This window comes from Mesocricetus auratus, unplaced genomic scaffold, assembly GCF_017639785.1.
Source record: "Mesocricetus auratus isolate SY011 unplaced genomic scaffold, BCM_Maur_2.0 Super-Scaffold_100013, whole genome shotgun sequence".
In the NCBI taxonomy this organism is placed as follows: Eukaryota; Metazoa; Chordata; class Mammalia; order Rodentia; family Cricetidae; genus Mesocricetus; species Mesocricetus auratus.
The window spans coordinates 50,917,831-50,934,958 of NW_024429196.1; the positions used below are offsets into that span (position 1 = coordinate 50,917,831).

Genomic DNA, 17,128 nt, shown 5'->3' on the forward strand with positions numbered 1-17,128 from the left:
AACTTAGGAAGAAATATGTGGTGTGGATTAGTCAATTTGGGAAGTGTAGTATTTCTTCTTAATGTCCAAATTGGGCATCTGCTAATAACTTGAACAAGGTCATTTTAGAAAGATGCATTCACTTTTCAATGTAATAAAGTTCAATACATATAGTCTTCTCAAAAGATTTATTATTTTTTTAAAAAAATTATGTGTATGTGTGTGTGTGTGTGTGTACATGTGTGTAGGACAGAAAAAGTGTCTGACCTCCATGATGCAGTCATGCAGTCATAGGTGGTTGTGAGCCAGATGATGTGAGCCGTCCCTCCAGCCTCAAATATGGCATCTATCTCTCTTTCTGCTCTGTATCATTTTTATTTGTTTTGAAACAGGGTTTCTCTCCTGACTACCCTGGAACTCACTCTGTAGACCAGGCTGACCATGAACTTAGAGACCTACTTGCCTCTGCCTCTCAAGTGCTGGGGTTAAAGTCATGTGCCACCCCTGTCTGGCTCTCAGTATATGCACATTCACACTTACATACACAAATATAAAACTGGAAAAAACAACAAGGATGACAAAACATCAACTTTGAATATGCAGTAGAAGTAATTATAGGGAAAGTTTGTAAAAATACCAATGCTTGTGTCATTATGAGGTAGACAGGGCCTAAGGGGGGAAAAATCACAAAGTAGGGTAGGAGACCCTCAAGGACGGGAAGAGCCATTAGGGTGACAACTGCCACAAGGACCCACACTGACCACCACATCCCTGACTTTTGCTTCAGGTACAGTCTTCTCTACAGTCAGCAGCAAGACCTCAAGCACAAACCCAGGGTTCAGGTCATGTAAGACCAGCTGAGCTAGCAAGGCACAGCTAAGAGACCAGACAGTTCTAGTAATGCGAGCTAAAAAGGACAGCCTAGTCTAGTTTTGACTCTCCAGGCAGCACTTCTCAGCATGTGTCCAGTAAACCACGAAAGTGGGATCAGTCCCTTATCCAGATGCCATTTTACACTGTAATTACATGGAAGGTGTTTGTTCAACTAGTTTTGACTCCTCTGTCCATTGTCTGGAAACATTTTCTTTTAAGCGAGATTCATGTCTCAAGAAGCAAACAGAAAACTGAAATTCTAAGTGAGAAGTGGAGAAAAAAAAATCACCAAACCCCCTTGCAAAATGAAGAACAGGCCCTTGTCCTTGGGGCAATCACTGGTATGCTCTTCCCATAATAGGTATATGCCATTCTGCCAACATTCCAGTGCCTGACTTGGGAGTATCTGCTCATGGGTTATTCCATAGAGCAACAGCCCATCCAGAGTGCTTTTAAATGATAAGGACAGGAAATCTCTTTAGAGCCTATGCCCTTAGAGGATGATGCTATGCAAATTCTGCTATTGTTATTCTTTTAGCTCAAATTTATAATTGGCTTTCTGTTAAACATTGCAGCAAGTTAAATTAATTCAGTATGATTACAGTCGTTAAACAAATGTCTGGTAATGACTGCCTTCTTTTTTAGCAGTTCCTCAAACCACTGGGGTAATACCCATATAAAGCTTTTTGCCTCATTGTCGCATTAATTGAGACGAACACCCAAGTCCCACAGCAGAAGCATGCAACCTACTTTAGAGCGATGACCATGATTTAGGGTTTCTGCTGAACTAATTTACCTTGCAGTTTTCTCGATAGCAAGTTGTACTAGTACAATTTACAATTTCATTACAACATACACATAGTTTAAGACAATTTCTACCTGAATTAAGGAGAGGAGGAGAGGAAGGAGAGGGGAGAGGGGAGAAGGGGAGAGGAGGAGGGGGGGAGGAAGAGAGCTTTTAAAACCCAAACACGAGCACGAATTCGTCCATAGACATTCTAAAGAATCCAAGTGACTTGAGCAGTGCTGGCTTTATCCCATTTCTGCATGCAACAGTCACTTCGAGAATGACCTGTCAGCTACACAAGCAGGATGGAAACGATTCATTCAGTCTTGAGTCAAAACTGCCGCGGCGAGAAAAACAGTATCCAGGAAATGACTGCCAGGTGGATCGAGGCAGCCTGCAGTCCTGCAGCCACTGTTGATGTCCAGGGTCATTTGCCTGGTGCCACCCTAGACACTGCCCTGCTTCTGTGCAGGACACTGGACGATAACACCCTACAGGTCAGCTGACTGCTGTGTCACACTGCATTCCTGCAGATGCCAGCTCCTGCTCCCACAGATCGCCAGTCGAGATGCGGCAAAGCAGAGGCAGACAGCTAGGCACAAAGCAACCGAGTTTTAAACTTTGATTTTCCAGCTGCTGCCTAGCGTCTCCCACACGAAGAACATTACCTTTGTGTGGCCAGGAGCCGAGATGCAGTCTGAATGTGCACGGCGGCTTCTGACGTGGCAGCATGAATTCTCAGCTGGGCAGGTACTGCTCTGAGCTTGCTAACCAAATTGTCTACGATGGAGCCCGGCTGCTTTCCCACCTCATATTTTGGGGGGTGCGGGGTACTTCTTGTGCCATGCTGCTGTACCTGCAGGAGACAATGCTTGGCATGATTTGTCTGACTCAGGCCTGGGCAACTCACTGCATTGGCACTCTGGGACTCCCCAGCTCCCATTTAAGGCTGGTCACCCGACTGGCTTAACCCCCTACTCCTCAGTTAGATCATGCGTTAAAGGAGAAACCAGACTCATTGGCCTAACTCGGTCCCAGTCCTTTCTGGATGCAGGACTGCTGTCGCCTAGCAGGGACACAACCAGCCATCGAGTGGAGAATCTGTGTGCAGGTGGAGCCTGGAAGAGTGACAGTCTAATTTCCTTCATCTAATGACTTCTTATTTTCCTAACTAATTGTGCTTGCTAAGCACACAGAGGTCTGGATTAGTCTTTCTGCCTTGCTGTCCTCTTCAAGTTGGGCTGCAAATCAGGCTGCCAGGAAGCCTGCATTAGCCTTGCTCTCTCTTGCATGGTGCTATGCTAGCTGGTAGGATGGGTCACTCTGACAACAAAGGAGGGTGCTTGACTTCTCTTGTGATGCTTAGAGGAACATAATTCTTTGAAGTGATCTCTCTCTCTCTCTCTCTCTCTCTCTCTCTCTCTCTCTCTCTCTCTCGTGTGTGTGTGTGTGTGTGTGTGTGTGTGTGTGTGTGTGTGTGTAAAATTCACCAAACTAAAGAGCCTGAGAGAGATCATCATGGATGCGGCTTTTAACAATTTGGGGGGAAAAAGAAAAAGAAAATGACAGCCTGTGGAGACAGCGATTTGAGGAAGCAGCACATTGAGGTTATTGCCAATTTGAAATACTGGGTTTGTGAATCCAAGCCCTAAGGGAGTAGCCGGGTAACTGAGAAAGAGATCGCAGATAAAGAAATAAAAATGACAGGCGTAATGGAGGCTCTGCGACGGGACTGTCAGAGCGTCAGTTCATGGATGGCAATCTCGCCAGGCGGAGATTGAATAATTCATAGACGGAAACTACCCTGCCTTCACCTTCCCATTTAAACCAGGCACGAGCTGAATCTCTAATAAATTTTCAAGATAAAGTAAAATGCCAATTTGAATCTGAAGAGCTTTTAAAAGCAGATGTCGCCTGCATCCCCGAATCTTTCGGTATCTTTTCACAATTATGCTCTGAGGAGCGCACTTCATCAGGAAGCACCATTACCAGGGAAAATGACTGTGATTACAATAGCAACAATGGGATGCCATCGAGTGATCTCTAATTTACCTAATTTGCTAAGACTGACTGGCTTAAATACCCATTGTGTGTTGCCATGCCCCGTCCAAGGATCTATCTCAAGACAGAACAAAAGTGGCATGGTGTGTGTGCTACCTTGATTCACACAGAGTCTAGGGTTCAGCAGTCTCCTAAGTTACAATGTCTCTGTCATCTGCTTTTCATTTTTGTCAGGGTTTTGCCTTTTTTTTTTCTTCAGTGCTTAGCCCTAAATGCCTTTTGAGGGGGAAAATGGCAAACCTATCTTTGCTACAGAACAGTCTGAGTTGTTAATTTATACATTAAAAAAAATTTAAACTATACAAGCATGTGTCTGTTTAAGGGGAGGAGTGATTCAGTGCTGGAAGAAAGGTTTAACAAGCCAACTGCGATGGTGTGTGTGTGTGCGTGTGTGTGTGTGTGTGTGTGTGTGTGTGTGTGTGTGTGTGTTTCCTCCATATGAAATTCTTTCCCAGGATTTGCGATCCCTGTGGTATTTTAAGAACCTCTCCAACTGCAAATCTCAGGTAGCAGAGCCAGAAATCACTCCCTGTAGCTCTGTCACAAAGACTGTGTGCCTCGTTCCACGATGCGTCAAGGCTTTTAGGCTGCGTGGCTGTGTTTGTGCCTGCTCAGGGTGCAGAAGTCCGTGCTAGGGAGAACTTTTTGTCTGGCAGACTGCACCACTCATCTCAAGGTGAATGTGCCATTCTGAGGAGGTGGCACGGACTATCCATCCTTCCTGGGGAACAGAGCGGAATCATTTAGCAGACATGGGGGCTTCTGGAATTGTCCTTCTAATATCCTGGAGACAGCACTTGGTTCATGCCAAACAGCAATGCCTTTGCGTTTGAATATTTCAGGGAGGGACCAGAGGTATGTATGGCAGCCGTTTGAGAAGAAGGTCCCAAATCCCTCTCTCAAAACCTTGGGATTTTGCTTGAGACTCAGCCTTGATGTGTTCCTTTTTAATCATTCACCTGATTTACCCCCTCCTGTATGTTTCCCCTGCCTTCCCCTACCTTGTCATAAGGTAAGTTGTGTTTCTAGTCATTTATATAGTAAGTGTGGATGTTCCTTATCATCTCATGTTAGTGGGAACATGCTTCTGATCATGTCTCACTATGCTGGGGCAAACTCAGAACTTCACATTTCTGTTTTCTGAGCACAAGTTAAAATGTGGCATTTTTGAAGCGTGGCTTAAATATTGTTTTGTTTTTCTGGCTGAGGACATCCAAGGTTTTAATAGCATTTAAAGGAAATGGGGGAAACAGTTTTATGCAGTGAGCACTTGGCTTAAGAGCAGTTAGCAGTCTGATGGCCACTTCTGTTACCACATTGCTTTCTGGGGTGGCCTGGTTTTCTGACATTGGCCCCCCTTGCTACTGCTCCAGAAAGAGGGCTCTACTACGAATGACACCAGAAGAAGTGGAAGTCCACACTGCACCAATGCCAGCATTTCCTTCCTTTTCTGTAGTTAAAGCACAGTGCTGCTTATCAGCAAAGGTTTAACTTCTGGCACTTTCCATGTTTTTAATAGCCAGAGTTTGAGCAGGGTAATCACTGAGTGAGCCAATTGGTTTTTCTCTCCAATATTTGAGTAATACAAATACCTTCAAATTATCAAAGAGTGAATGGAAATCATGTTTTGTTATTTGGGGAGACTCATCACAATCTAATTTTAGGTGTTGGGTAAGAATAGCAAGTTAGGAGCTTATTTTTTTTAACGATGAAATGATTTAGATTATCATAGTTTTGGAAGATGAGGGTGTGTTTGGTTTCTTTTGGCTGTGGGTACAAGAATATTAGTGTTTGTATATAATATCTGTAAGACTCCTTACAGAGTGCCGGGGCTTGCCAACAATGGCACTTCCCTTTGCTTTGCCTGTCAGAATGTAGGGCTGCAGAGGCACTTAAAGATTTTAGACACTACTATTACTTTGAAATCACCTTTTTCCCCCACAAACTTACTGAAATGATTAAGTATAGTGACCATTTAAGAAAAGACATAAGTTCCTCAGGTAATTTTTAATCCACTATTGACAATTTTTCATTATCATAGATACTCCTCATTTGCAATGTTCTAGATATAGATGAATCAGCAAGAGAGATGATGAGGGCAACTTTATAGCCACCAACAACTGAAAACAAGGCGTCACTGTGAAAATATACAAGCATGGATTAATTTAGGTGAACCCTATGACAAGGAATGGCTCCACTTTACATTTCAGTTTTTGTTCAGATTTTTAGAAACCTACTATGGTGGTTGTTTATATTTTTATGAGCATAAAACAGGTGCAATGATGCCTTGCCCGCATGCTCCTAACTTCCCAATGCTCTGGAGAGTAAACAACAGAAAGAATGAGTGAAGGTTAAATCAATTCCTCAGAAGCCCATTTATAAAACTCACAAAACATAAATGACTCGCACTTTAAGACAGAACGTATAAATTTTGACACTGGGTAATTAGTTATGTTGGACATCTTTTCATGGGTGTATTTTACATTCTATCTCATTATTAAAGTCCAGCTTGGAGCAAAAACTCAAATTGAAGTAAACTGAAATCCCTCACTGAGAATATATTAACCTTCGCTGAACATCTGTGAGCTACTTAGCGATGCTATGGTGGATGAATTTCACAGATAATCAAATTGGATATTCATCATCAAGCCTCATGGCTGGGTTTCACTAATTGAATTATTTTATAAGAATGACAAAACAATGTATTTCCCTGGTTTTTAAGTGGGTGGTAGTGAAAAATGACTTTACCAAATACCCATTTTTGTGTGGTCTTAATCTGGTAGCGAGAAAAAGGCAGGCAGAAACAAGAAACAGGTGCAGACAACCCTTCTATCATCTGGTGAATTATTTTAGACAATGGTAAGGTCAAAAGAGGTTGGTATCTTAAGGCAAAAGAAAAATTAAATTATTTGAAGTCATGTGTGTCTGTATGTGGGTATGATCATGTGAGTGCAGGTATCCTCAGAGGTCAAAGAGTGCATCGGATTCCAGAACTGGATGGAGTTATAGACAGTTATGCGGTCCCCACTTTGTGCTGGAAGCTGCATGTGCATCCTCTGCAGCAGAAGTACATGCTCTTACCTGCTAACTGAACTATCTCTTCAGGCCCAAGGTTGGTATCTTGTGTCTGTAGAGTGATTTTTCTTTTTAAGTAACTTGCTTTCTATACTAAGATTTTTTTCAGGTATTGTATCATTAGAAACTTCAAACATACAGAAGAACACGAGACTGTGAACAGTCATATACACACCAACCACCCTGACTGTATAAGTATACTCTCTTGTTTTCTGCTTGCATTTATGTGCATATCCACCCCCTACTCACCCATCAATCTCTCTACTTTTGTATGCATTTCAAAGTGAGTTACAGACATCAACATACTCCATCCCTGAGGATGTGCCTGCTACATTCAAAGTTTCCAGTGCTTTCCTTTAAGCAAAGTTTGAACAGGACATAGAGGTTTTTGCTTGTTTTTTGTTTTTTTTTTTTTTTTGTTGGTTGGTTTGTTTTTTAAAGAACGCACACTTCTGTTTTCTTGTGGCACAAAGTGTCCCTAGTATATATAAAGAACGCCTGGTGCAATCTTCAGGAGCCTGCATTTTGACATTGGAGGGCAAAAATCCCGCGGTTTCTGATAAAGGGAAACGAGTTACAGTAGCAGGATGTGTGTGGACCTTTCTCCAGCCTCAGCTTCCATTCCCAGGCCAGGCTTCATCCACCCAAGGATGACTGGCAATCGCAGGGAACACTGGCAATGCACCACCCTCGCACTCCTGTACTGGGGAGGAAGAGGTGTAAGGTACACATCCGCAGTTCTCAGGGCTGTTCTTGCTCCGGACCAGAGATGCCCCCTTTCCCACTGGTCCATGGGAAGGAACCCATGACTCCTGGAACCATCAACAGCTGTCCTGCTTCAGCTCTTTTGTTGCTTCCCTTCCTCTCTACTTTCTTCACATCTGCCCATTCTGCCTTCTCAGAACTCCTGTTTCCTCTCCAGATACAGGAGAACAAACGTACCCATTTCCCCCCAAGCCATTCTGTTTTATGAATGTCACAGAAATGGTTACAGGAGACAAAAATGACAGATTAAAGCATCACCTGACTTCGAAAAGGGATTAATTAGTTTTTCTTCATTTAATTAAAACATAAATGATTGAGGATTGTCCTCTCAAGACCTCATTACTCATTCGTGTATTCACTCCTCTGTGTCCTGAAGTGGCGCCACACTCCTCAGAAACCTGTGTTAGTGTAGTCCCGAAAGGGAGGCTTTTCCTGAGCTTCCCCCATCTGCCGAGTTTCCTAGGTGCCAGCTTCTGCGGCTAGCTATGGTCCAAAGCATTTCTATTCAGGAGCAACACAGTCACATGGTCCTGTCCCTTGCCTCTTAGGGATAAGAAGGCTCCCAAAGCCTCCCATTCCAAGTTTGTCACAACACGAGCATGTCGCTGGCTTTTGGGCATGTCCCTCAGGCCAGTGCTGTTCCTTGGGCTCAGTATGCCCTAAGATTCTTTAGATAACTAACTTGGGTCTATGATTGCCTGAACACTGCCTTCTCCCCTTGTTCTTTTGAAGTGTTCATTTTCCTGTTCCTCTGAAGTGTTGTTTGGATATGACATGCTGAGAAGGATCTTAGACTCTGCAGCCACTCAAGCATAGATTACCATCCCAGGTCTGCCACTTGCTCCCGCCAAGTTCAATTTGACCTCTGTTAAACCCTGCTATGATTACTGACATTTAAGTGAGTTTCTAATTAACAGTCAGCATATATTTGTGCCAGTCTCATATCCACAGAAGGTACTGACACCCAAGAACTCAGTTGGGTCACCTGATAGACCCCAGAGACTGCTCTTTCTCTCCCAATGTTGAGATTTGCTTATCCTAGTGAACTTCCCACTAATTCTTTCTTTTTTCTAAGGTCTTAAATGACGAGCTTGGTGGGGAGCCCAGTAAATGATTAAGTTCTTCTAGGTAAGTGTCCCAAATCCAAATGTGTGCATGTGCATTGCAAGCCAGAGGTCAACTTCTGATGTCACTCCTTGGGTGCTCTCTGTCTTTTCTTGTTTTTGTCTTTTGAGACAAGGCCTCTCACTGGGCTTGAAGCTGGCCAGTTGGCTTAGGTTGGCGGGCCAGTGAGTCCCAGAGATCTGCTTGTCTCTGCCTCCTAAGTTCTGGGATTTGTCCATCTCTTCCCTTCCCTGCCCTGTCTTTCCTTTCTCTTCCATTCCTTTCTTTTCCCATCCCTTTCTTTTCTTTATTTACCTCCTACCTTCCCTTCTCACTAACGCTGGCTGTCTCTGTTTCTCTTCCAGGTATTGAACCTATAGCCTACCTACTAGGCAAGTGTTTTAAAACCACTGAGCAGCGCCTGGCGTTGGTGGCGCACGCCTTTAATCCCAGCACTTGGGAGGCAGAGGCAGGCGGATCTCTGTGAGTTCGAGGCCAGCCTGGTCTACAGAGTGAGTTCCAGGACAGCCTCCAAAATGATACAGAGAAACCCTGTCTTGAAAAACAAAAAAAAACAAAAAAAAAAACAAAAAAAAAAACAAGCCACTGAGCAGCCTAGGCTTTTCATCCTAGGAAATGTAGCAGATGGCTGAAGTTATAACAGGAAACACATCCCTAGACCTAGCTAGGCCCATAGTTCACAGGGACATAGCTTGCCCTATTGTGGCTCTTGTAAAGACAGTGAGTGAGCAGAAGAGGCATATGTGTCTACTTGGAGGCTGAGTGTTCTGTGCTGGAGTCCTATGTTGCTTGCATGGCTTCATCCCGAGGACCGTCCTCTCAAGGGGTAATCTATACATGTGCTCTTGATCCTGACAGCTGGATGAGGAAGGACTCTAGGTGGGCTGAGTTTCCACATATGTGGGGAAGGATGTCCTGATGTGTGAGAGAGCCAGGAGTGTGCAGGGGTGGGGTGGGGATGAGGCTGGAGGTTATGCACCACACTGCTGAACATTCTGGTATGGAATGCCACATGTGAGGGAGAATCGTAATATGATTCATATCTAAAATAAGGTATATTTGTGAGAGTAAAATTGTGTTATTAGCATGCTGACTTACTGTGTGCTTTCTGCTACATAGTACAAAAGACATGGTGTGGTAGCCGCCATCTGTACTCTTGTCAATCTGGGTCTTACAAACACTGCACCAGAGCTGGAGGAAGCATTTAGAAGTTCCCCTAGAAATGAGTTAGTATGTAGCTGCCTTTGTGGTAATTAAATTTTTATTATTAAAACACAGGAAAGAAAAAAATCTAGAAAACCCATCTGATAGCTGAGGTTTACAAGTCTATGTAGTTTTTGAAAGTTATAAAATAGTAAAATATAAATGTTCCATGTTTTATTCACGTTTGCACTAATTAGTTAAAGTAGCTATTGCCCTCTTTCTGTTGATGAATCAAAAAGGCAGACTGGTACACTTGCTGCTGTGCCCAGGCCAGCAGCCTGATGAACTGGAAAGACAGTGGTTGTCATCACCACACTGGAAAGGAAGCTCAGGAACCAGCGTTTGGTGTTCTAATGACACAATCTCTGTTACCCTCTACTGAACAGTGCTTAGCATGAAACAGACGAGCTTGGGAGACGAAGAGATAAGGAATACTCAGTGGAAGGACAGTCATCCGCGCAAAAAACTACAACTTAGAGTAACTGGATTTTCAAAAGAAAATTCAAGGGATAAAAAGAGAAAAAGATTTAGGAAATACAGGGAAGGGATGTGCCTAAGACTATGAAGGCATTTCACATCCACGAGCTTATGCCCGTGTGCTGCTAATGTAGGGTGACATAAGTACCATAAGGCTGATGTAACAGACTTGGAGCCAGACAACCGGGATCTGAGTTCTGACTGTCTTGGTTCTTGTCTTTACGACCGCCTGTGGTTTGGATGTGGTTTGCCATATTTAGGAACACAGTGGAAAGTTGGTGTTGGGAGAAATTAATGTCTTTCTTGTGAGACTAGACTAGTGTTCACAGGAATGGTTGGGTGGGTGGTGACAAAGCCAAGTGGCAGCTGTGCCTCTGCTGCCTCCTCCATATACATTGGGAGATCCACGCCTGGAGTCAGGTACAGGCTAGCACTCTGCTCTTGGACTTCCAGAACTGCGGATCAACTACAGTGTTTCTTTATACATTACTCAACTCAGGTAGTCTGATACGGCAATAGGAAAACCTAACCTGAGTGAGGATGGAACCCTCTTTGCTTCTCTGTTCCTTATAGAACGCCCATATCATCGTCTTCCTCACAGTAAAGAAATAAGTTAATATTTGTGAAACAAAAGAGAGTGCCTGGCAGGTGGTGGGTTTAAATCACAAAACTAAAAGGTGTAGAAACTAAAGTCCAGAGAGGTTAGCAACTTGTTCCCAAACACACAGCAAATTAGTAAAATATCTGGGGTATGATAGAGGTACCGAAACTTTAGGCCTGTTTCAGAAAATTGCATGTTGTCTGAGAGCTGATTTTGGTCAAAACACAGGTTTGTATAATGTGTTTCTTCTCTAAAAGAAAAACAAAAGAAATCTAAGAAACCCCACAGTGCTGTATCCTGGTAAACACTGACTTCGTTTTTTCATTCTACCTTCTGTACTCTGTATGTTTTCTCCCTATGTTGTGATTTTTATAGGCTTATCAAGTTCATTATTTAAGATTTATTTTCATTTTAATTATGCCTGTGTTCTGTGAGTTTATGAGTGTGAGTGCTAATGCCTGAGGAGACTTCACGTCTCCCTGGAGCAGGAGTTATATAAGGCTGTGAGCTACCCAATGTAGGTTCTCAGAGCTGCTCTTAATCAATGATCCAGTCCTCAAGTTCATTTGTAGATTTCCACACTGTAAGTCTGTGGAGACAGGCCACTGTCAATACTTTCCTTATGTGTTAGCTGTTCTGGAGAGAGAGCAAGTGATATGTACTTACACATATGCACTCACAAATACATGCTCCCACATGTTTTCACATATGCACACATGTACACATGCACCTATGTATGTGCACACACATACAAACATCCTTGTAGTGGGCCAAGGGACAGCATGATAAAATAACAGAAGGGTAAGAATAAATGGGGAAAATGTACAGTAACATAAGAAGGAAAGGAACCCCGACAGTGCCCCTGCTTATAAAACAAGCATGCAGTCTATTATTAATAGACAGATATTACCTTAGCGAGCCGGTGTTCGCAGTTACGGGGCTACAACACTTCACAATGATCCGAAGGGCTAAGGATGTAAATGAAGACAAAGACAGCAGCTCATTCTTACAAGGAGAATGGCGTTTATTTTAACAAGAGTGGAGCCTTGTATACCAGTGGCAGGCATGGTGGAAAACCACCAAGGTCAGAAGCCTATGTTCCCAGGACCCTCCGGCAAATGATGGGTCAAAAACAGGAATTAGCATTTAGACAATAAGGATGGACAGAAAACAGGAACTTGCATGTAGGCCTTACTGGAAGGAGGGGACAGAGGTGTCTTGCTAGAAGCTCCTAGTCACAAGCTGGTCAACAGACACCCATGGGGGGAGGATACAACATATTACATTGCACATTCTTGCCTTGTAAATGACCTAAACATTGGCATATCAAGAATATGTGTTATGGATGTTCCTCTGTCATAGAATGCTTACCTGGCATGCAAAGACCTTGGGTTCAATCCTTAGCACTGCCAATAAAAACAATAACAACAACAACAAAAACCAAAAATAAATACAATCCCCCATCCCAAAACCAAGAAGTGTGTACCAGGTCTTTTGGAGCTGGTAAGATGGCACATAAAGGTTCTAGCCACACCATCCTAGCAACCCTGAATTTGATTCCTGGAACCCATAGAAATATGAAAGGAGAGAAATAATTTCATAAAACTCTTCTGACCTCCATATACAGACAGTGGCATGCATATGTGTGCATGTGCATGAATACACACACTACATAAGTAAAAAAAAATTATGTATCTATGAAGCGGGCCTGGTGAGATGGCTCAGTATGTAAAGGCATTTGTCCCAGCTTGACAAACCGAGTTGGATTCTCAGGACCCACATAGTGTGTTGTGTTCTTGAACAGCTCAGGTGGTGAGGGTATGAATATAAGACAAATGCACAGACAGAAAAGATGGGATTGGGTGGATGGAAATCTCTGCTGGAGAAGCCACAGCACCCTAGAGCTCAATGTGTTTATTATATATAGCTGAACAGGGGATTATTGCATACACCTGAACAAGGAGGCAGGGGCTGAGGCATTGTGGTCCTCAATATGGCTGAGTCCTTGTCAAACAATACAGGTCACACTCCCTACCTACAATAGTGGAAGCAAAGAACTGACTTTTGCAAGTTGTCCTCTGATCTCCACTCATTCAACATGACACACACTCCCCTCCCAGCAAACAAACAAACAAACAAAAAAATGCATTTCTTTTAAAAACTGGAAGAAAAGCCTTTTGAAAGAAAGGGTATGCTTCTTAAACTCTAAAACAGTTTTTTTTAATTGAACCTTTTAAATGGCTGTATATTATTCCAATGTATAATCTCTCTAGTGGGGCATTACACGTTTCTCCATTGTTCATTATCATACACACAGTCAGGTGATTTATTCAAATATTAATGTAAAACACTGAGAATATTTTGAGACTAAATTGCCTGATTTATAGGCTGTCATTTCATCTTAAAATCATAGATGTCTTTCTTTCCTCTTGTTTTCAAGGACCTCAGTGGAGCTATAGATCTGCACCCTGGATGTCTTGGTCCCAGAGACAGGGCAACAGGCTCTTGCTATCAAAAGTATGTTCTTGGGAGGACCAGTGATGGGAATGTCCTACAGGAAGTCACAGGCAGGATGGAGGCGATAAAGGCTTTGAACTTGCACAGGGTCTGGGATGTTTGGAGACTGGGAAGAAGGTTTGGTTCCTCACAAGGCTAGGATAACAGAACCTTAGTGGGAGACTCTGAGGATACCTGAAGACCCTGCATGCCCGTGGATCAAGGAGGTGTGGAGACCAGCAGAGGGGATGGCTGTGATCATATGCACATAGAAACCAACTGGAAACCATCTTACTTAAGTGGGTATATGGGCTATTTCCCACAACCCTGAGGGATGGGGGAAGAAAACTCATGGGTAGAAACAACAAGAAAAGAGTGGGCAGCAAACCTTCACCTGCTTGTTTCCGTAGGATACATTCCAACAAACAAAATGAACTTAAGATTCAGAAAGACTTAAGGCGTTCTGTGTGTACATTCTGTGTATTTGTATTTTTCAAGTCTATGCTACATCTATTTATCTCTGACAAAATGTTATTAGGGAAAGGCAGGAGAGAAAAATTAGCCAAGCTAATTGATCATTAAGTATAATCGTCCATTAAGTACAAATTTCCATTTATAATCTATTTCATCCCAGAGGATTTCAATTATTAGATTGCTTTATTGATACGCTGAGGAGGTAATCATTAAGTGTGTAAACAAACAATATAAATTTCCACATGAGAAAGAGAAGAATGTTTATCAGTTATGCATATTGTCAGGAAATTATCTAGAAGGGTGAAGATAGGTACTAGAAGAGACAGCGGTGAGTCTCATCTCAAAACCTATCTCCCACCTCTTGGTGACTCCTCAATAGTTTCAAGACATAACCCAATTTTGTGGCCAATGGTTCAGTTGTATGAACTTGGGAAAGTGGCTTGACTTCTGGGAAGCTCCAATTCCTACTTCGTAAACAGTGGGTAATGTTGAGACTCATTTTGGTGAGTTTCTGGCAGAAATAAAAGAATTAAGCTTGAAACCTTCTAGAAACATTCCTGATGACCCATGAGCCTGGGAACATCTTTCAAGAGCATGAAGCACAATATCCAGCCTCTGGTCTTACTCTCCAATACCACTTCACCCTATCCCTTCATCAGAGGTAGGCCCGATCTGACATGATGGTCTTGTCACACTCTCAGCTCCCATGGTCTTATTTTTCCTGCCCTCCCCAGGCTTCTTTTCTATCTGGAATGAGGGTCCCACTCTTTTCTTGCCGAATGCTTCTCCTGGAGAAGTAATAAGGATTGTTAATCCCTGCTTCTATTTTATTCTTTGTCTTGGCAGACCAGCTTTGGTAAGAAGATAATGACTTTCTTTGCAGAACCTTCAGTCTGAGCTGGACACATCTCTCAAGGGCACTTGTGATAATTAGCCGAGTATCTCAATTGCTCCACCATAGGAAAGATCCTGAGGTCAGGGAGCATGCACATTTATTGTATCTGTCGATCCTTGTCCACTGTGGCCATCTTAGGTACTCAATAATGATTTACTTTCATTATGTTTTGTTTCTTGGTGCTGGGGATTAAACCCAGGGCCCTTACATGATAGATAAGATAAGCACTCACCACTGAGCTACCATCCCAGACTCAACCATCATCTCCTAAATGACTTCACTTGACATAGCTTATTGTGGAATCAGGGGACCAGACATCTCATCTTAGCTTTGTTTCAAGCCTTCTGCCTACATTTCATTAGACTTACATGGCACCAACAAGCCAGAACTAGTGACACTTTCACAGGTGCTTATGAATTGTAGTCTAAAAATGATTCCATGTGGTACCCAGGATAGGTCTTTCTGATAAGGTCAGCAAGATACTGAGCAAAAAATATGACATTCAAAGTGGGGCAGGTCCCTCTCAGCTTTGCAGATGAGCTGTGTGACTTGTTTGCTGTCTCTGAGTCTCATTCATTAATTTAAAAATGTATCTAAGGGCTGGAAAGATGGCTCAGTTAGTAAAATGCTTGTGGAGCAAGTGTGAGAATCTAGTTTAATTCTCAGGACCCATGTGAAAAATCTGGGCAGGGTGTAATGTGACTGTAATCTCACAACTGAAACAGAGATAGGGGCATTCTGACTAGCCAGAGTAGCCTACTTAGCAACTTCAAGACCAGCGAAAGACCCTGTCTTAGAAAACAAAAGGCAGACAGAGTCTAAGGTAGAGCATACTAATTTGTTCTCTGGCCTCCAAAAGTATTGTATTCAGGCATTCCTCCACCCCTCCCCTTATAGACACATACAGGGAAGCACATGAATATACATACATACATACATACACAACTGTAGCTAGCTGCAGCTACCTTGTAATGTGAGGATGTTTCACCAAAACCCAGATTTACAATATTCCAATACTTTGAACATTAGCTCCTAAGTACATGCTCAATAAAAATCTGATGACCATGTGAAACAAACTAAAGACTATTGATATATGTGTCCCAGAGTTGCTAGCTATCAAAACTCCACAGAAGAAGCAGATGCTTTTAGGTTTCCTTCAGTGAATCTCTAAGTATAATAAGAAAAAAATGGGATGGAGAGATAGCTCAGTAGGCTAAGGTGCTTGTCGTTAAACCTGATGGCTTGACTCCCATCCTAGGATCTACATAATGGAAGGAGTGAATCAATTCCAAGAAGTTCTGCAAGTTGTCCTCTGCCTCTGCATTCATATTGTGGTACACACAGGTACGCCAATAAATAAATAATGTAATTTTTAAATATTAGAAAAAATTACTTTAAAAAAAGGCTGGAGGGAGGCAGCAACTGAGCAGTGGTAGCATCCATCTTTAATCTCAGCATTCAGAAAGCAGTGGCAGGCAGATTTTCAAGTTTGAGCCCAGCCTGGTCTGCATAATGAATTCCAGGAAAGCCAGGGACACACAGAGAAATCCCATCTCAACAAACAAACAAAAAACAACAAAAATCCAAAACAAAATAAAAATCAAAACCCCCAAAGTGCCAGCAAGATGGTTCAGTGGGTAAAGGTACCTGATGCCAAGCCTGACAACTGGAGTTTTATCACTGGGGCCATATGATGGAAAGAGAGAACTGACCCCTATAAGTTGTGAATGCTGTCATTCATAGATACATATACACACATACGACACATGGATGCCAAAGCACATGCTACACAAAGCAAACAAATAAATAAATGAAATCAAAATAAAAAGAACTTTAAAAAAACTAAGTGTATGAAAGAAATTATTTGCTATTCAGAAAGAAGTTCCATGTCACATAAAACTGTAGGGAAAGAAAATGCCATTAGATTAGTTTTAAATATAGTATAGAAAGAGGCCTTACCTTGGTTATTCTCTTACTCTCTAGGTAACACATCCAGGCTGACCTGGATCTGGGGAGGTTTTGTGTAGTTCAGGTCACTGATGCACAACATGGCACCACATTTGTAGACCTTGTGTAAGTCCACCATGCTGCACTGTCTCTCTCCTACAACCTGGGACATGGAGGCTTGCCCAGGATAGATGAGCCATTGCCATTATGGATCCTGGTGTAGCCAAATAGCAATGAGAGGCAGAAATAAGCCAGGCGATCTCTACACACTTTCCAAGTACTTTGCAAACGTGTTTATAAAAATAAGTACAACCTGTAATTCTGCAGGATATTATGTCTAGGTAAGTTTTGTGACTGTATTTTAAAATAC

At 42.6% G+C, this 17,128-nt stretch overlaps 1 long non-coding RNA gene across 4 annotated transcripts in view; it reads left to right on the forward strand.

Moving 5' to 3' along the window:
* The first annotated feature begins 2,258 nt into the window (after nucleotides 1-2,258).
* The window catches only part of LOC121143585, a 36,998-nt gene continuing 22,128 nt past the window's right edge, over nucleotides 2,259-17,128 (forward strand). For 3 of the 4 annotated variants that reach the window (XR_005880826.1, XR_005880825.1, XR_005880827.1), the window contains exons 1-3: nucleotides 2,259-2,389; nucleotides 3,140-9,156; nucleotides 13,387-16,155. This is a non-coding gene — a long non-coding RNA (uncharacterized LOC121143585). The remainder of the gene's footprint in view (nucleotides 2,390-3,139; nucleotides 9,157-13,386; nucleotides 16,156-17,128) is intronic. The other variant, XR_005880828.1, reaches the window with a different exon arrangement.